Raw genomic sequence first — 21,758 nt, forward strand, 5'->3', positions numbered from 1 at the left:
ACACAAAAACCAGAGAAGACAAACATTAAAAGTGTATCCACAACAATAGAACAGGAATGTCCTAGGTGTGCTGTGACTCTTCATTTCCCAGGAAGCACCCTTGAAAATTGAGCATATTCGAACACCGAAGAGTAAAACTCAAGCTCTAGGAAATGATCTTTTTGCAGTTAAAGAAAACATATGTCCTGAAAGTTAATAATCAGGAAATTGGAGTCTGTTGTATAATTTGCTAATTTCAATAAAGTTGAATGATTATGCCTAAGTATATTAACTATACATGTTATCTTTAATAATTAAGACATAAGCATCCAGATAAGCTGAGTTTTGGCAGAAAGCGGAGGGTTATAAATGGCTTAATTCTGGAAAGGCTCACTGGCAGTTGCTGAGGCCTTTGCTCTAATATCTCCCTCTCTGCATCTGATCACCCAGGCCTTTTGAACAATGTCTAGAGTTATACACTAGCTCTCTCTTTATGTTCTTTTTCAGAGTAACACACATGAGTCCCACTCACATTTCACTCATTTCCTTAGCTGAACAAACTCTAATTCCCTGTACCAGACTTCAGGGAGCAGATAGTGCAATGTCACCACATGTCTAGAAGGGCCCAAGAAGAGTTGCATTATACCTACAAAGTTTTTCTTTTAATTTAGATTTATTTATTTGATGTGTATGAGTGTTTTGTCTGTATGAATTCACACAGGCCATGTGTGTGCCTGCTGTCTGAGGAGGACAGAAGAGGGCAGTGGGTCCTCTGGAACTGGAGTTACAGACAGTAGGTACTGAGAAATGAACAGGTCCTATTCATGAGCAACAATTTTAACTGCTGAATCTTGACTCGAGCCCCCATATTTACAAAGTTTTAAGAATTATTTAGAAGAATGACATGAGTCAATATTATAGAGACATTTCCCAGATTTTTTTTTCAAAACAGGGTTTCTCTGTGCAGCCTTGGCTGTCTTAGACTCACTTTGTAGACCACGCTGGCCTCAAACTCATGAGCATGTGGTATTTTTCGTTTCTGTGTTCTTGAAATGAATGTGTAAGACAATATAAAGACTGAGAGGCAGTAACTTAGTGGTTAAAGACATAGCACCTGGGTTAAATCCTGACCTTGTCACTTATTTACATTAAGATCTTGAGAAGTAATTTATCCTCTTTTGTGACTCAGTTTTTTTCCCTTATTTGCAAATATTTAGTTAATGCCCAACCCTACCTATAAGGTCTTCGGAAGATAAAATAAGTGTGCATGTGCATGTGCATACACACATGCATGCACACATACAGGATTTAGCAGATATTAATAGATTCTGCATTTGGTATAACAAACTAGATTGATCATTCCTTTGAGTGATTTCCTACCGAGGTTGAGTAAGTAAACAGTTAAAGATAGATTTTGCCTGAGATGATAAATAGCCATGCTTCCTAAGGGGCAAAGACATTTAGATTGAGCACTAGGAAGCTGGCTGTAGTTCTACTTCTGCCTTTAACTGGTTGTGTGATGGATCATCTTACTGTCCCTTGCTGTTTTCTGTTTTCTTTCCAGGGTAGGTGAACATAATTCTATTTAACGTTTATTTACTAGGGATTCTGCAATGTATATAATTAAGATCCTTACTACATGTCAGAGAAATCATCTCAGTGGATGAATTCATGAATGAGAAACATATTTAATATGAAATACAGAATTGCAAAGTTAGAATTTTATCAAGCAGCTTTGGTTATAGGTATTCAAGTTCAGACAGTGAAAACATGTTTTAATTATCTACTGGACATTTAAAATGCCAAAATGAGACTCACCCTTATCTTATCATCAAACAAAATGAGAGATGTAAGTTTACCAGCCACATGTTAAAAATGCAGAAACTCTGCCTCATCAAGAGCCATGTAATTTGAATTCTGTCTTATCTAACCCCTGAAGCCAGTAATTTTGTTGATTTCATTTATTGTATTAAGGTAGGAAAGTAAATGGTAGGATCAGGGTTTTCTGGGGCTACTTGGTATATTTAGGGAGTTACAGGAATATAATTCTGAGGCTCTATTTGATGTATTAAAACCATGTGTCTCTGTTCTCTCAATCTAAAATCTCTAGCAACAATGTATGTATGCCGAATGCCTGAAGCATCTGTCTCAGGGCTCTCTAAACAGCAATTTAAGCTATATCGACTGGGGCAGTCTTCACACACACTAGCTTCATACATACATGATTATAGCACTTTCAATTAAGTGTTTATGAGTTCCTAAGACAAGAATTTCTAGAACATGCATGATTTAGTCATCTTCATATTTCAAAACTCCTATCACACTGACTGGCAGAATATGAATGAGCATTTGTTGTTGGATAAGCAAATGTAGAAATAAATGAGTTGATACATGTAGTTATGATATTTGTAGTGTTTTTTGATGTTCAGCAATCTCTGTCAAGTCCTTTGAAATATGAAAAGATGATAGAAGTCTTTAGTAGGTGCGTGGAATATACAAACACTCATATTGGTAGAGACTGATGCTGTAATTAGGATCATGGCCCTGGGCCTCCTCTCCTATTCTGAATATGGGTTATTATTTTTTAAATCATTATGTTAAATTTCATTTTGGAGGATGTTTTCCATGTGTAGAAGATATAGATAGGAACATATTTATCATGCCACTATTGTTATGTGTAATTATAATTTCATAGTCCTGTGTATGTTAATCTGTTTATGGAGATACATGATAATATTTTGTACAATACAGCCATGTTCTTCATGAGATCAGTGACTACTGCAAGCCTTAGTCTTCCTGGCACTTGCCACTTCAGATCATTTTTTCCCATCACATAATCTCAGAACTGTTACAATATTCAAGGATCCTTTCTGGGGTAGAAGCGAGGACATTTTGCCTAGTGGCTTGTTTGCCACATTTGAAGCCATCTCCATAAGGAGGTTCTTTGATGCTCATCATCCTCTTTAAGGTAGGCTGGGTATTGCCAGGAGTTAACCTATCTCATTGTCAGTAAATATTTAAAATAATAAAAACATTTTTAAATGCCATATTCTGCATTTCTCTGAGGTTTTTGAAAGCCTTATCTAACTATCCTACCTTATCTTTCTATAGAATCATATCTATATGCCACACCTAAGATGTATATTCTTGTGATAAAAGTAGACTAGTGATTGACATGGCCATGATTTGATCTGCAAACAATTAACTTGTATAACTTATTTATCTTAAACAGCCTGCGATGGCACTTTAAAAGCATTGGAAGTAAACCTTGTATTATAAATGAGTTATGTGGGTACAATACCTCATATTAGGGCAAGTTTGGATGCAGGCAGAGTCAACAGCAAAACTCTACCAAGAAAGGGTAAGCAAGTCCTCAACAGTTCCTGCCTTACAAATATGTCTGTCAGAAATATTGGGCCAGAAGGCTGAAGAAGATGCTCCGACATAATAGAGTTTTGGGTGGCTGTTTAGGTAGCAAACTGTCTCTGTCATCTCATTTGGAAAGCTGCTAATCTGCACTCCAGAATATTTGCATAATCAAGTTTATTTCTTCTCAAGTCTCTGATGGAGTTGAAGACCAGGTAGCTTACCTTTACAATGAAGCTTAGTTGTTTAGGGATTAAGATGGTTTAGGTCTAGATAGATGTTTTAAGTTGATAATGACAAGATGTGATAGAAATAGATTTAAATCCAGACTTTTAGACACATCAAGATAGGAAAGATGTTTTCTTCAAGGCTGTCAAATACAAATAGCCAAAACACTAAGAATGTAACATTTATGTAATTCCTGATAGTGTCATGGTTATTCTTGCTATAGGTAGTTTATTATATATATGTGGAATAATATAAATGTATATGTTTTAAAAAGATATTCAGGGATCTTTCTTCAGAGAGATATCACACTGAATTCCCTGCAGTCATATTAAGTTGCTCTCTGTCTGAATGTCTGAGACCATAGATGGCACTAATTTCTCTATACAGAACTTCATCTTCATGCTTATTATTGATAATAAATAAACTTGTTTTTACATATAGTTGAAATTCTGTCTTAATTTGATTAGTTTTTAACTAGTTGAAAGTATCAGTAGAGGCAATAATTATACACCTTATACTTGGACTTGAAGAGTGCTTGGTGTCTAGCCTGGGAACATCATGGTGTATGACTAGTCCACTGACGTCAATGGTTAACTCTGTCCTCTTTTTTTTTTTTTTTTTTGAATACTCTGAATTTATTGAACACTTGGACAGATCCAGTCTATACAGAAAGACTGTTCAATTTTACGCTTCTGTAGCCATCTCTGACAAATGTATTCAATTCATGATCTTCGAAAAAAAAATCAAAATACAGCCTATTAGAAGTAGGAATTAAGCTATAAGAAGAACCCTAAGGGGACCTGATATCTCAGTGTAAATGAAAGCAATGGCCCGCTTACTTAGCACATTGTCTTCCAAAAGATGCTAAATGGTTCTTTGTCTCTGGGAAGAGAAACTTCAAAGTCAGAAGCTTTGTCTGGCATCCAAGTAGTTTTAAAGCTGAGGTTTGGTATCTTTCAAATGCAAATGACTGTTGCATATTCTTTTTCTTTTAAATCTATCGTAGATATAACCCAAGGTTGATGACGGCTTGGCTTTTACTTTTCAAGGCTCAGTATGAGAACTCTTCATTTCTTTCTATGGTTCCTTTTCTCTGGTGTTGTTTTTTCTTTGTTTTCATGCTTCCTTGGGTCTTTTATGTCTCTTTGGAAATGTGACAACTTTAAGAGGTAAAACTATGGCAAAAATTAATTCCTTATGATATGAATAAAGTTCTCATCTAAGGCAGTTGTTTTATACCTAGTAGCCAGCATGTCCTGAAGTAGCTACATATTCAACTTCATTTACAAGTGAAACTGTGATTTAATGCAGTGGAAAAATTATGATTATGGAATTTTACTTGTCAAGAACTTCAGGCTTTTCTGTAATCCTCTGAGAACTATTTCTCTCCATTATTTCTTTGCCAGAACATTACTGCTCAATATGATATTTGCATTACTTTTTGGCAATAAATTGAAATAATATTGAAAGTGAGTAAGCTAATTTGGGGAGAGTGGGCCAGTGACAAATCAAGGTCTTTAAGCTAAGTAATTTCCTTTTGTATTAAATATTAAGAGACTTTTTTCTTTCTTCCAAAAATTGCTTTGTGGTATAAAGACTTTACTCAAGTTATTTTACTCTTGATTAATTTTTAGGGATCTGTAATGACTATGCCACACTACAAGTAGAGTATATGGTTCTGCATCAAGAGGAGGCCTTTAATATTCAGAGATGACTGTTCTGAAATTGGAGTAGCTGCCACCTTGTTCCAGAATCCATCATCAGCACTTCACATATCTTAACTCCTTCTTCTTCAGAAAACTTGCTTTGAGCAAATGATAGAAGGTAATATTCTACAGATGAGGAAATTAAGGTATAGTAGTTTAACAATTTTCCTAAACTAGTAAGAACCAAGTATTAAAGACAAGAATAAAATCTATGTAGTCTACTTCTGGAATCTGGCTTTTTGAATAATATACTAAAGTCACAGTAACTCCTAAAAGATTTGGCAATATTTTATTTAGTTTCCATTTAACTTTTGTCAAGGTTGAATATTAATAGCATATTGTGGTGTAAGTGGATAATATACTGTAATAATAAAAAAACACTTCTACCTCCAGATTTATCAGTGCATTTTGGAAGAAAATAAAATGAAAGCACATTTAAACAAAACCTATATAAATTACAAACAGAAATATTTTCAGTGCCATATTTTGATTATGTAATGAGGCTAAATTTTAGAAAGCGCCTCTATATCATCATGGAATTCCTTGCCTATACATATGAATATTCACAAAATATAACTGTTGAATATATATAACTAGTTAAATTCTTTGCATTGGTTAGAAAGTGCTTTTATATCACACTTGATTGTTCATTGAATAATGCTAGCTGAATGAAATACAATATGATTGGTCCTTTTTTTTTTACACAGCAATAACATATTATTATAATATTAGTAATATAAATAGTAATATGTTTTGAGCATATAATAGGAAATCTATATTTCATGAATATTGCTTATAGTACTTTTGTTATTAATATTGCTGCTAGTACCTTTGTTAAATGAAAAAGTGCTTTACAGAATCATTGATTATTCACAATTCATGATAAGGAGAGCACAGTATTTTAATTAATCATATTTGTTTACTGCAAATAAAAAAGTGTTCTGATTTGGCTGAAATATTCTTTAGGTGTTATGAGAAGCAGTGAGTAGAAAGGCAGGTCTCTTACTAGATGCCACCATAGAATTTAAGGTAACAAAGAGCTATGACCTTTTTTTGCTACAAGAAGACTGATCATGATTAAAGCCATTAAGTAGATAACAGTTTAAACATTCCATCAAAGTGCCATCTTGCAGGCATACAGAGGAAGGGGATACAGGCTATCCAGATGAGACCTGACAGGCTATGGTCAGCTTGTCGGGGAGGAGGACACGCCCTGTCAGAGGTCTAGGGGAGGGGAATAGGGAGGGAGGATGGGAACAGGAAGGTACAAGTGGGGGGATAATAATCAGGAGGCAATATGAATAATTCATGCTAAAAAAGTAATAAATAAATAATAAATAAATTCTATCTCCCATGTGGAAAAAAAAGCCAAGATCTGTTTCATGATAATGTGACATCATTTTCCCTTTTTTGAAAGTCATCTTCGGAAACAAGGAAACAGAACAGTGAATCTTGTTAATGAAGAAGAAGAGAAACACACTCAGGAATATGAAGGGCTGCCCAAGGGCACTAGGCTATCTTAGAAGTGCTCAGTGTTGGGTCCAGTGCAGCAGGCTCTTCCCACTTCCTCACAGTGAGAGGACCATGGAGATGGCTAAAACCTTGCTAGGAACTGGAGGTAGAGGGAGAAAGCAGATGGGGAGCAAAATGCCTCCCCTCATTTCCGTTCTAACTCTGTCTCAAAGTTTAGCTCAGAAAAGAAGAGGGAAGATCACACCAAGAAGTGCCCAGCACAGCCATGTTTTCAGGAAGCTATCTTATTTTGTTACAGGGGAAACCTTAGCCTGTAGACAGCCTATCTACCTAACAACCTGACTCACTGAAGGCCAAGGATTAACAACAGAACTGTTGTAGTAATCCAGGAAAGAAAAGAAGAGGAAAAAGTGATGAGTAAAGCAAAAAAATCTAATGATGAAGTACTCAGAAGAAATGTGTTGCCATAGATCAGGACAAATATTTCCAGATTTGATTCCAGTATTACTAAAGTGAGCCAGAGCATATTTCTAAACTCTATTCACATCATGGCTAACAAAACCAACAATGATTTCAGAACAATATACTACAAAACATTTTAATCATGTGTATCAATGTCAAAATATGTATGATTCATCCGTCAGAATCCATTATAAGAAAAACACATCATATAATCTGGTCATAAAATCCAATATTTTTTTCTTCCAGGATTTTCAATCATGAAATTAGATTAAAAAATGACAGAATGACAATGACATACAGTAAGAGAAATGCAGTTACAGGTTGTAAGTCTCTGATGTGGGTCATGGTGCTTGTGTGTCTGGAATCTCCTGCAATGACCTGCATGGTCTCCCAATGTTTCCACAGGGAAGTTATGAGAAGGAGAAAAGTCTTTACGTGAAGGATATAAATGAGAATATGTATTTGGTAAACAGAAGAAGTTTGGTTAATTGCACAGAATATAGGAACTGCAACTTGAATACCTTTAACATGTTTTTAAATCCACCAAACCAGGCATCGACTTGTGTGTTTGTAACTACGATGTTTACCAACATGAGGACCAGAGATGCCAGCAATGTCACTGGAAACACTAAAGTCTCAAATTTGAATGGTGATAAAGAAAATATGTCCCACGAAAGCCTTCACTTATCAGGAAACTGGGACAGAGGGGAGGACATCCTATTGGGACTCTAGATGAGAGAAGCATGGGAGAATAGCAAAGTAGAAGGATCCAGAGGGTCCTAGAAACCTACAAGTAGAACATTATGATAGGCAGATTTGGGCCCAGGGGTCCCGCTCAAACTAAGGCACCAGCCAAGGACAATACAGGCGGTAAACTTTAAACCCTTACCCAGATCTAGCCAATGGACAGAACATTCTCCACAGTTGAGTGGAGAGTGGGATATGACTTTCTCACGTACTCTGGTGCCTCACATTTGACCATATCCCCTGGAGGGGGAGACCTGGTGGCACTCAGAGGGAGGACAGCAGGTTACCAAGAAGAGACTTGATACCCTATGAGCATATACAGGGGGAGGTAATCCCCCTCAGGAACAGTCATAGGGGAGGGGAATAAGGGGAAAATGGGAGGGAGGGAAGAATGGGAGGATACAAGGAATGGGATAACCATTGAGATGTAACAAGAATAAATTAATAAAAAAATAAGAAAAAAAAAAGAAGACATGATTGTGGTTGTTTGTGGTAGTCTCCATATGTTGTATTAAAGACACATTTGTAATAATAAATATAGTGAATTTTCATAAAAAAGAAAAAGAAAAAGAAAAATTCATCATGACCAAGGGGTATTTCATTGACGAATATCATAGCAATTCAATGTTATTAAATTTATCCATTTACTTTTTATATTTATTAGTGAAAAATGAGGGTTGGTCACTAATGCAAGTAGTATTCAGAGGTGGGGCTTGGAAAGCTGATTGGATCATGAGGGCTCTGTCTTTATCAGTACATTGATTGATCCATTGATGGATTCAGAGCTTGAACAGAATTGGGAGCTGAGAGAACTATGGACAGTGAGCTGTTGAAACAAACTGGTCATTGGGAAATTAGGAAAAAGGAGATGTTTGTCCTGTTTCTCATGGCTTCTCCCCATTTCCAGGCTGCCAAAATCTGAACTGCTTTATTCCCTAACAGATTCTTCACTATGGCACCCAGCTTTGCTGAAAGCCCACTACAGTACCAGCCAACTAGATTAAAATCCTGAGCCAAAACACATTCTTTCTCCTACTCTAAGTCCATATTATAGGGTGTTTGTCAAAGTGGGGACAGAAAAGGTAGTAAACATGAAGGGAACAGATTCAAATACTGCAGTGACCCATCCATAAGAAAATCAAATAGAACAGAAATGGAACAAGTCAATTAAAGAATAGAGAAATCACTATAGGTGGCCATGAGCCTCAAAGTGGTGGCTTGGAATTGAACTTGGGGGCCTTTGGAAGAGCCACGATGGAAATTAATCTAGTGCTTTCTAAGAAAATTGGAAATATCTCTACCATACAAAAAGGACACCTGCTCAACTATGTTCATAGAAGCCTTATTTGTCATATACAGAATATGGAAACAATCAGCTGAAAAATAGATGAAGAAACTGTAGTACATTTACACAATGGGATACTACTCAGCTGTTACAAACAAAGAAATCATGAAATTTGCAGGCAAATGGATAGAACTAGAAAATATCATCCTGTGTGAGGTATCCCAGACCCAGAAAGACACACACGGCATGCATTCACTTATAAGCGGAGTTTAGCCATATAGTACAGGATAACCATACTACAATGCACAGACCCAAAGAAGGTAAGTAACAAGGAGGATCCAAGGGAGGATGCTCAAATATCACTCACAAAGGGAAACAGAACAATCAGAAGTAGTAGTTGAAGAGAGGGAACAAAGTAGGAGAGGGAACGCAGAGAGATATGAGGGTGGAGAGCAGGCCTGGGGAGAGCTGGAGGTGGGAGGACAAAAGGACTATAGAGAAAAGAAGCCTTGGGTAGGAACATCTGTAGGACAAGCTGGAAATCTAAGTCAGGGTAGGCTTGGGGGGAGGGGCGCAGCATGAAGGATTCTAGCAGAGACTCCTAGTAGCATGGGCCATAGAGACTGAAGAGGACATCCTCTAACTAGACAAGTCTTTTAGTAGAAGGGTAGGGGTGGGGCCAGGACACCAACCTACCGACAAAAATTTCTATTCAAAATTCACCCTGCCTACAAAATGTGCATGGATAAAGATAGAGCATATGTAACAGAGAGTAAGGGAAGGTTCAACCAAAGACTAGACCAACCCAAGACCATGGGAGACACTATTAATGATACTCTCCTATGCTTACAGACAGAAGTCAAGCAGAGCTATCCTCTGAGAGGCTCTATCCAGGAGCACTTTGAAACAGAGGCTGAAACTCACAGCCAAACAATGGGCTATGCAGGGGGAGCCTTGTGGAAAATTGGGGGGAGGAGAGGACCTGGGGATGACAAGAGTGTCATAAGAAGACAAACAGAGTCAACTAAACAGGTCCTTAAGGGGCCTGCTGAGACTGAAGCACCAACCAGGTACCTTACATGGACTAAACCTACACCTCCTACAAAGGTGTAGCTGATGGGCAGCTCTGGCTTCATGTGGGTCCTCTAGAAAGGGGAGCTGTCTCTGACATGGGCTTTCTTGCCAGCTTTTTGATCACTTTCCTCAAATAGGACTGCCTTACCAGGCCACAGGGGAAGAGGGCATGCTCAGCCCTGATATGACTTGATGAGCTGTCGTGGATAGAAAGGGGGCGCCCCTTTTTTTTTGAGGAGGGGAGAGGGAAGAAGGAGAGAGAGTGGGACTGAGAGATGAGGAGGGATGGGATTACAATACAACCAGGATGTAAAGTGAAGACACACACACACACACACACACACACACACACACACAGAGAGAGAGAGAGAGAGAGAGAGAGAGAGAGAGAGAGAGAGGAGAGAGGGAGGGAGGGGGGAGGGAGGGAGGGAGAGACAGAGAGAGACAGAGTGAGATATGGAGGGGGAGGGAGGGAGGGGAGGGAGGGAGAGACAGAGAGAGACAGAGAATGAGGGGAGAGAGAGAGAGAGAGAGAGAGAGAGAGAGAGAGAGAGAGAGAGAGAGAGAGAGAGAGAGAGAGAGAGAGAAGGAAACAAAGAAAGAGAGAATAGAGAAATCAACCTAAAACTTTATGTGGGAATTTATTGTATGAAAATAGAATACCAAATCAGTGGAGAAAAATGAATGTCCAACTTGAGGGATATCAGATATCTATTTGGGAAAGAAACAACTTAATTGGAACTCAGTAAACTAGGTTAAATTCTGAAAGAATAAATGCTTTAAATGTTAAAAATGAAAATATAAGTTATGAAAGGCCCATAACAGGACTTTTTGTCATATTTTTATACCTTTGCAACATTTGCTCAAAAGCATATGTTGTTGAAATAAACAATGAATAAATCTGGCAACATAAAGGTGACTTTTTTCACAAGATAAAAGTTCTTGTAAGTAAACTCATAGGACAGATTGAAAATTCAGGAGAAATCTTTTGAATTTAATAAGTGATGGTTGCATAAAACACTGGGGAACCCATGCAACTGAAAAGGGAAAAGACCAAGAACATAACATTAGTGAAAATGAGCAAAAGATGCTGACTGTTTACAGAAAGTGCCAACATATGAAATTGATGCTTGATTTTATATTAGAAGTGAGATAGCACTTTCTCCTATTAAAGAGGCAGCGTACTGAAGTTTGGTAATTCATAGCATAGAAATCAGGCAACAACTTTCATTAGTCTATAAGGACATTAATTGGTTTACCCTATATAGAGAGCAATTTTGCAGTCCCTATCAAAACACACAAATACATTGATTCTGATATTTAAATAAGTCATGTGTAATATATGTATATAGAAATTTATGTTACTAATCCCAAAGAGTATGGTAATCAAAATTATATGCAGAGTTATTGTACTAATCTATTTATAAGTTATATATATACATATGTATATATAAGAAAGAAAATAATGAAATTTTGTTTTAATGACCTTTCTAAAATGAAAAAAAATTCTATATCCCTTATTGAGCCTTTTATTTTGGTTTTTACACTTTATATTACTTCTAAAATGCATTTTAAAATTCTTAGACTGTAGAAGGAAGCATGTAATAGCATTATGAGTCATTTGTGGCATTTCAGTAAGAATCAGGATTTTTTTCCTGTTCAGAACAACAACCAGCAGTTTACTCATATTTCCCTTTATAGATCATATCCATAGATTCTTAGTTTTCTTTGAAGTCACCCATACAAATTAATTTTATATGGTCAGAGGCCAGTGACATACAATTTTAGATGCTTTCAGGGATGGCCTCTTATTTTGCTATAAAAAGTCTTTGCCTATGAGACATATTCTCAAGGAGTAGAATTTTACACAAGCCTTTTTTTTTTTTTACATTCAATGAATTCTATTTTCATACAATAATGTTGCCTTGCAAACATTCATATAAGCTCACTTTTCATCTTCCATGCCCAGATACATTACATTTCTCTTTTATGAAAGTTTATGTCTAGCATATGTGTCTCTAGTTCCTTGCATAGCCTCTAAGTTTTGAGGATTTATAAGAAAGACTGTTACAATGCTGCAGCCCAGATTTAATTATCCACAAGCTTTGCCAAATGACAACTATCGATTCTTTATATAAGTGGGAAAGCTAAACATCAGCCTATACAAAATTGATAAAATGAGACAGGAGCTTGTATCTATGCCTCATTTAAAATATGGCGATGCCAGTTGAATGCCACAAATTCTGTACTTCCAAGGATTATGTTTCATCCAAGTCAATATATAAATGGTAAAAATTTTAAGCAAAATCCTGTCACTAAATGATATTAAACAAAAAAATATTTTTATTCATGCCTTTGCTTTTATTTATTTAATAAATTGGTTTATTTTTAATTTATTCACTTTACATTCCGATCGTAGCACCCTCTCTTGTTTCCTCTATCCCTTCCTCCATCCCTCTGTCTTTCCCTATCCCTCCCTAGTCCTCAGAAAGGGGGAGCGCTCCTCCCCTATCATCTGACTCCAGCCTATCAAGTCTCATTTGGACTTCCTGCATCCTCTTCTTCTGGCTACCCTGCCAGGGGGAGCGATCAATGAGTGAGCAACAGAGTCCATGTCAGAGGCAGCCCCTACTCCCCATAGTATGGGGCTCCCATGGAGACTGTGCTCCTTATTGGCTACATCTGAGCAGGAAGTCTAGGTCTTCTCCATGTATGGGCCTTGGTTGGTGTATCAATCTCTTAGATCCCTGCCCCCTCCCTGGGACCCAGATGTGTTGGCTTTATTGTTCTCCTTGTGGAGCTCCTGTCCCCTTCATGCCCTTTTATTCCCCAACTCTTCCCTAAGTCCCCCCACCCCCGTGCTCAAGGAAATGCAGATTAAAACAACTCTGAGATTTCATCTTACACCCATCAGAATTGTTAAGATAAAAAATTCAAGTGACAGCACGTGCTGGCGAGGATGCAGAGAAAAGGGAACACTCCTCCATTGCTGATAGAAGTGGGCAAACTTGTACAGCCACTTTGGAAATCTCTCTGGCACTGAAAAATTGGGAATACCTTTACCTTAAGACCTAGCTATACCAATCCTGGACATATACCCCAAAATACTCCACCATACATCAAGGACATTTGGTCAATTATATTCATGGCGGCTTTATTATTAATAGTTAGAATATCCCTTACCCAAAGAATAGATAACGAAATTGTGGGACATTTACACAACTCAGTTATTAAAAACAAAGAAATATTGAAATTTGCAGGCAAGTGGATGCAAATAGAAAAGATAGCTCATCTTGAGTGAGGTAACTCAGACTCAGAAAGACACACATGGTATATGCTCAGTTATAAGTGGATATTAGCCATAGAATACAGGATAATGACTACAATCCACAGACCTAAAGAAGCTAATTAACAAGGAGGACTCTGGGGAAAATGCTTATTTCTCTTTCAGAAGGGTAAATAGAATAGACACAGGAAATGCTTGAAGAGAAGTAACAGGAAGGGAGCCTACCATAGAGGTCCTCTGAATCCACCCAGCAGGGGATCGAAGCAGATGCCAAACTTTGGGTCCATTAATTTCCTTCTCATTTGAAAAACTATCACAAAACATTTTTAATTTCTCTTCACATATTTCAGAATACTACCAGGAACTCTTTTAGTTGCTTTAAAAAGCCCCATAATCCTCTAGTATTTGATTGAGAGCTACATGTCTATACAAAGAAGACTTGTTAGTCAAATGATGCAACTCTTAGCGTAGAGGCCTATTCTAAAGCCCAGCTACATAATGATCCCACTGCTTACCGAGGAGGGGCTATGCCACAGGCCCAACACATATTTTGTTGCAACTAAGTAAAATTTGTAGTTTTATATATTATGTTTTATTATGGAGGCAGAAATTAATTCTTCCCCAATCTAACTTCTAGAGCTTAGTCGCCTTATTTGTGAAATGATTATATGGAGTTGTGTGGTCTTTGGAGGGTGGCTTTTAAACTCTGCGATCATTAACAGTTAGGGCCACTGTTTTCCATTTTATATTTCAAAACTGAGGAAAAGGAACTGTCTGCCATTTTTTCTGTCTTGCTTTAGATAAAAATTGCTTCCTGTTTTCATTACAACTTTCAAAAATATTTAGAAATTCTTTACTAAAACTGAATTTTACTATATTTTATTTTATTAGGATTTATTAAATTTTTAAAAAGAAATTTAATTTTTAGAGGGCTCAGGTCTGTCTTTACGCCTACTGAATAAAGGAATCTATTTCTGAAATAGCAATTCATATAATAGTTCTATCATTTTTCTCTATGAACAATGGGGAAATAATAGAGGTGACTTTCAAAACTTGTGCCAAGGGTAAGATATTTGGCCGGAATGGCCATGGATCTGACTCAGTATGATAATTCACGACGTCTTATTCACATAAGGTCAGAAAAATACATGCAAGAATAATTAGAGGAACTTTGTTATTTCATGAGTTTGGGAATTATATTCTTAGGAATTATCACTCTATCACTCTAACTCTGAAACTAATTTAATAACCAATGGGGTAGGAGAATGGCCCAAACAATGTAATGGGTGTAATAGTAGCTGCTTTGTAATCACAGTGGCAACAGTCATTTGGGGTGGCTTTGTTTTGAGAGGGATGACTAGCAGTCTTCATTTGGGTGTATCATGTGGTCAGACTACCCTGTTTTTCTTGAGTTTGGCTTGGCCATGGGGCTGGCTCTGTCAGAAGACTGGAATGCCAGCACATGAGTCACCACCATCCCTTCATCCTGCTTCAGGAAGACTGGTACTGTGAACTAAGATGGAGTCTCCCAGACTTAGTGACGTTGATGGGCAGAGGCCACGGTTCATCTGCATTCAGGTTGCAGGGAAATGACTGAGGTTTTACCCTAGTGGAGTTTGTTGGTGTTTTTACTGATGTTAGCTGGCCAATCTTGACTGCAGCCAGTATCTTATTCTTTCTTCTGGCTGTGCATATCAATCATGACTAAATGCATAAAATTCAGACAACTTTTACAACATTGTCATTTTACCTTCTGATACACACTATGACTACTTTTAGTATAATAAAAATAAATTGAATGATGTGCACTATATGTCATTCTATGCTATACATATTCTAGCCTGAATGTTCAAATGTGCTCTGATCAATTTGCATATAAAACCTCTGGTACTATTAATCTTCTAAATCACACCCAGAGAAAAAAAATACATGTTCTATTGCTTGCAGATAATTTGATTTATTAACCCCATTACTCTGAAGAACATGCTTTGAGGACTCTTTAGCTATAAAACTCAATAGACTCACAGCATAATTTCATGACATAACAAACCATATGTCATTCCAGTGAGGATAGAATTAACTTTATGATTGACAATGAAAATATGCTCTTTATTTGGCCATGTGAGGGGACCAAACCTGGACTCTTAAGTATCTAAATCTTTCATTATAGGTTTATCAATCCTAATATAGAAAAATGCCAAAGCAATAGCTGCCAAATCTCCATGTAATTGCTACATTAAATATTTCATTAAAAATGACTAAAATGAAGTCTCTCCACTATCTTTGGTGTATTATTTTTCTCTCTTCTCTACCAGCATTAATCCAAATCCTGGACAGTTCACTATTTTCTGACTTCACAGGAATGTCTCAGACTTAGAAGATTAGTTTAAAAACTGGAGCAACCTAACCCTTGCTCTCAGCATCTTGTATTATTACTATTGATTTTCCCTGTGGCACTGAAGTATGGCTCCAGAAGACAGCCAGGCTGTACTTAGAATGCCAAAGAGAGGCAGCGAAGAACAGCATCTCTAGTTCACTGCTTGCAACCATCAATGTTCTGGAGGTTTGGGCAAAGTAAGGACCTGGGGTGCTGCTATAACTGCTTTTTGGTGTTGAAAATTAGTTACTCAATGACTTAATGTATCTGAAGATCCCTGCCCTTTGTTTGGGAGAGATATACTGTGCAAAAAAAAAAGTCTTTGTGGAATGTCCTTATTGAAAGAGGACTGAGAGGAACAACAACAACAACAAAAAGCTCTGGTAAATAGGAAATTGGCAGAAGAGATTATAGAAGTTGTCAAGCACCACTCATGGGTGAAGCCTGCTGCCAGGCCCATTCTCATGGGGAAAACCCTGCTGCATTATTTACTCGCCCATTTGTTCAGGTGACAGTGATTAATCCCTTGCCACATCCTAAGCTGGTGCTCCTTACAGGGTAAGGGATGGAAACAGAAATCATGCTCACAGACTACACCGCCATCAGAAAAGCCAGTGAAACAGAGCAAATGATGATACTTTGAGCTAGTAACCAGGGAAATTGCCAGGAGTCAATGAACACACTTTGAATGTGCTCAGTCATTTAGTCCCCACCATGGTCTTCGAACAGGTCCTTTGGTTAGCATTCTGGTATACTGAGGAGAACAACACATGAAGAACTGTACTAGCAATTAACTAGCAAGAGCCTGAGCCAAATCTGAACCAAAGAAGCCTGCCTGCATGCCTGTGCTCTGGCCACTATGTCCTTCTAACTTTCTAATGGACTTCAAAGGCTGCAGTCAGAGCAAATGTGTAAAGAAGCATGCATTTTATGATGGTCTAGACTCTCCCTAAGTCATCATTAAATTTTGTTCTGATGGAGTTCAATGTTTCATATCATATTCTTTCTATCTGGATAAAAAAAAATACTTAGCTAAACACATTCAATAAAATTCTAAATTTCCAGGATAGCAGGTTACCAAGAAGAGACTTGATACCCTATGAGCATATACAGGGGGAGGAAGTCCCCCTCAGGAGCAGTCATAGGGGAGGGGAGTAGGGGGAAAATGGAAGGGAGGGAGGAATGGGAGGATACAAGGGATGGGATAACCATTGAGATGTAATATGAATAAACTAATAAAATATATTTAAAAAAGAAAAAAATTCTTAATTTTTTCCACAGTTAATTTATTTTATCTCTCTTGCTTCTGGTTGAGATCATTCTTGACTATTTAAACCACTATTTCACGATGCAATCACCTCCTTTTTTTTTTTTTCATCTTCTACTGCTGGCCCCATCACCTTACATCTGAACCAGTGCCCCTTTTCTTCAGCAGCACTGGGAAGCTTTTGCTTTCTGGAGAAGTTCCTATCCCATCCTTCTTGCATCTTTGCTGGTCCTCTCACCGGCATCAGTTAGCATGCTATCAGACTATGTTCTACTACTACAAAACAGGGGACTGCAAAACTCATTTCCATCCACTGGGATACTCTGAAGTCTGCATTTGAGGCCACATTTTGCCAAAAAGCAATTCTATGTCCTGTGGGGGATGTTTTGCAAACCAAGTGTACCCCAACCCTTGATTGGAATGCCCGTGACACTCAGCCATTGCAGAAGACAGACTGCCATGTTCTTTGCATTCAGTGCCTTAACTGAATGCATCATTTTTATCCTGTGGCTGTTTAAGTTTCCTTGCAAATGCCTCCCAGCAATTTTGTGGCTTTCCTGTGTATTTATTTTATAATTTGTCACATATTCTGTTTCAGTACGTTTTAAAATCAAATTATTTCTCTCCACAATTTGAGTTGCAGTAAATACATTTTGACATAATAGCCAATAAATTACTGATGTTTCCCCTCCCTCACACAGCCTTTTATGCAATCGTTACTTCCCACCTGTATATTTTGCACTGACAATAAATCACTGTTTCACTATTGTGTATTTTTCTTTTCCTCAAAAATTCATAAGCATCTTCCATTGCTTATTGGAGATTTATTTTCCTTCCCTGGCAAGTCATGTTTGCTTTGTCACACCATTTCTTACTTTCTTTAATGCTGCTTCACTGGTGGTTATTGCTCAAAAAAAAAAAAAAAAAAAAAAGAAAAGAAAAAAGAAAAATCAAGTCACATGTATCCAGATTCCTTTAAAATATCTTATTTAGTATTCACAATGTGTATAATATGTTTGATTCAAATTCACCCCTTATTCCCTGCTAACTATAACTAATTTTCCCTCTATCTCTATATTATTCCCCTTCCAACTTCATGTTTGTTCTTGTGTTTGTCCCTTCCTCCTCCTCCTTCCCCCCTCTCCTTCCCCTCCCCCTCCCTCCCTCCCTCCGTTACTCCTATACTGAGTCCATTTAGTATTTCCAAAATCTCAGATAACTCCTGCTCTAAGTTCTTGAATCCTCATTGAATTTACTTAGTCTCCATCTCAGTTTCTTCATCTATAATATGAGAAACATGACGGTTCTGACATCGTATGACTATTATTAAATAAAACACTTGATGCTTATAAAGGGTTACAGTGGGAGACACAGAAACTATTGAGTCAGCCTTATACCTCCACTGACTTTGACCACACTGGTGACAACACTTTTGTTTCACTAAACTATTTCTCTTTAGAAGTGAGAATATCACCTCCAATAAAATAAGTGCTCAGTTGATGGTTGATGAATTAGAATAAATCAGGGACATCATCTAGAATGTTTTTCTGCTTTGTGCAAGGTTCCTGAACAATGTTAATACTTTTTGTCCTTGAATATATTTTCACATGACTTATTATGGCTTATACAACAAAGCATTAGTGAGCCTGTGGGTAGTAATTTGAAATATGACTGAGGTTCCAATTTATTTGTAAATCAAAGACTAACTAGATGTCTTTGAATAAAAAGAAATTAATGGACCCCTTGAGAGAAATGGAGCCCTCTGGATAAATAGAAAATGGCTAGCTTTGTTTTTTTCTCCACCATTTTAGGCACTTGAAATCTCAACTACATTAAACTTCTCATTAGCCACTCTCTATAATGACTATGACCATTGAGTCTATTATTATTATTATTATTATTATTATTATTATTATTATTATTATTATTACCTTGCTTTCTGACATTAAAAAAAGCTTTTAAAAATAAACTTGGGAAAAAAACAAAATTGGGACTTTTTTTGAGGCAGGGTTTCTCTGTGTAGCCTGGCTGTCTTGGAATTCATTCTGTAGATTAGGCTGGCCTGTAATTCAGAGATCTCCCTGCCTCTGCCTCCCTAGAGCTGAAGTTAAAAGTATGGATTCTTGGCCATTCAATATTCCTCTATTGAGAATTCTCTGTTTAGCTGTGTCCGCCATCTTTTTAATTGGATTATTTAGTTTGTTGGTGCTTAATTTCTTGAGTTCTTTATAAATTTTGCATATTCGCCCTTTATTATATGTAAGGAAGGTGAAGATCTTTCCCCAACTTAGGCTGCCATTTTGTTCTATTGACAGCGGCCTCTGCCTTACTGAAGCTTTTCAGTATCATAAGGTATCACTTATTAATTGTTGATCTAGAGCCTGCGCTGTTGGTGTTTTGTTCAGGAAATTATCCCCTGTGCCAATGAGTTCAAGGTCTTCCTCATTTTCTCTTCTAATAGATTTTTTTTATGTTGAGTTTTTTGATCCACTCAAACGTGAGTTTTGTGCAGGGTGATAAATATGAATCTATTTTCATTTTTTCTATATACAGTTAGACCAGCACAGTTGTTGAAGATGCTATCTTCTTTCCATTGTATGGATTTGGCTTCTTTGTCAAAAATTAGGTGTCTATAGGTGTGTGAGTTTATTTGTTGGTATTTAATTTGATTCCATTGATCAACCAGTCTGTTTCTATGCAAGTACCATCCAGTTTTCACTACTATTTTTTTTTTTTTTTTTTTTTTTTTTTTGGTAGTACAGCTTGAAATCAGGGGAAGAGATAACTCCAGAAGTTTCTTTATTGTATAGGATTGTTTTTAGCTATTCTGGGTTTTGTGTGTTTGTTCATTTCTCCATATGAAGTTGAGAATGGTTCTTTCAAGGTCTACAAAGAACTGTGTTGGCATTTTGATGGGTATTGCATTGAATCTGTAGATTGCTTTCGGTAGGATGACTATGTTTACTATGTCACTCCCTCTGATTCATGAACATATGGGATCTTTCCATAACATGATATCTTCTTCAATTTCTTTCTTCAGAGACTTGAAGTTCTTGTCATACAGGATTTTCACTTGTTTGATTAGAGTTACACCAAAATACACCAAAATTATTGATGGCTATTGTGAAGGGTGTTGTTTCCATAATTTCTTTCTCAGCCCATTTATTGTTTGTATACAGGAGGGCTACTGCTTCCTTTGAGTTAATTTTGAGTCAAGACACTTTGCTGAAGTTATTAATCAGCTGTAGGAGTTCTACAGAACTTTGGGGGTCACTTAGGTATACTATCATATCATCTATGAATAATAATACTTTGATTTCTTGCTTTTCAATGTGTATCGTCTTGATCTCCTTTTGTTGTCTTATTGCTCTGGCTAGTACTTCAAGTACTATATAGAAAAAATATGGTGAGAGTGGTCAGCCTTGTCCATGATTTCAGTGGGATTGCTTTAAGTTTCTTTCCACTTGATGTTGGCCTTAGGCTTGGTGTATATTGCCTTTTCTATGCTTATATATGTGCCTTGTATTCCTTATCTTTCCAAGACTTTTATCCTGAAGGGGTGCTGGATTTTGTCAAATGCTTTTTCAGTATCTAATGAGTTGATACTGAATGGCAGAGAAGCACTTAAAGAAATGCTCCACATTCTTAGTCATCAGGGAAATGCAAATGAAAACAATTTCGAGATTCTATTTTACACCCATCAGAATTGCTGAGATTAAAAAAAAAGTGACAACACATTCTGGAAAGGATGTGGAGAAAGGGGAACACTCCTCCATTGTTGTTGGGAGTGAAAATTTGTACACCCACACTGGAAATCAACCTGGTACTTTCTCAGGAAATTGGTTATAGCTTTACCTCAAAACCCATCTATACCTTTCCTGAGCATATACCCAAAAGATGCCTCACCAAACAACCCAGATGTCCCTTAACCAAAGAATGGATAAAGATTCTGTGGTACATTACACATTGGAATACTACTCAGCTATTAAGAACATGGAAATCTTGAAATTTTCAGACAAATGGATGGAACTAGAAAAGAGCATCCTGTATGAGGTAACCCAGACCCAGAAAGACACACATGGCATATACTCACTTATAAGTGAAATTTAGCCATATAGTACAGGATAAACATACTATAATACACAGAACCAAAAAAGGTAAGTAACAAGGGGGACAAAAGGAGGATGCTTAAATATTACTCAGAAGTGGAAATAGATAGACAGAAGAAGTTGTTAAAGAGAGCGAACAGGGTAAGAGAGGGAGCATAGAGAGAAATGAGGGTTGATATCCAACTTGGGGAGAGCAGGGGTGGGAGGACAAATGGCTTTCAGAAAGAAAGGACACCTTGAGTGTAGGCATCTTTGTGACAAGCTGGAGACATAGGACAGGTTAAGCTCCTGGGAGGATATGAGGGTGACTCTAGCTGAGACTCCTCAAAGCAGGGGTTGTGGTGACTGAAGAGGACACCCTCTAACTAGACTAGACTCCTAGTGGAAAGAGGGGAACAC

At 37.3% G+C, this 21,758-nt stretch overlaps 1 protein-coding gene and 1 long non-coding RNA gene across 2 annotated transcripts in view; one reads left to right on the forward strand and one right to left on the reverse strand.

Annotated features, from left to right (window-relative positions):
* LOC127206697 (uncharacterized) overlaps positions 1–7,292 on the forward strand; it is a 196,895-nt gene extending 189,603 nt beyond the window's left edge. The window contains exons 2-3 of the long non-coding RNA XR_007832818.1: positions 5,208–5,425; positions 7,051–7,292. This is a non-coding gene — a long non-coding RNA (uncharacterized LOC127206697). The remainder of the gene's footprint in view (positions 1–5,207; positions 5,426–7,050) is intronic.
* Bank1 (B cell scaffold protein with ankyrin repeats 1) overlaps positions 1–21,758 on the reverse strand; it is a 254,947-nt gene that overhangs the window by 81,651 nt on the left and 151,538 nt on the right. The gene's annotated exons all lie outside the window — the stretch shown is intronic.

Source organism: Acomys russatus, chromosome 23, assembly GCF_903995435.1.
Source record: "Acomys russatus chromosome 23, mAcoRus1.1, whole genome shotgun sequence".
Lineage (NCBI taxonomy): Eukaryota > Metazoa > Chordata > Mammalia > Rodentia > Muridae > Acomys > Acomys russatus.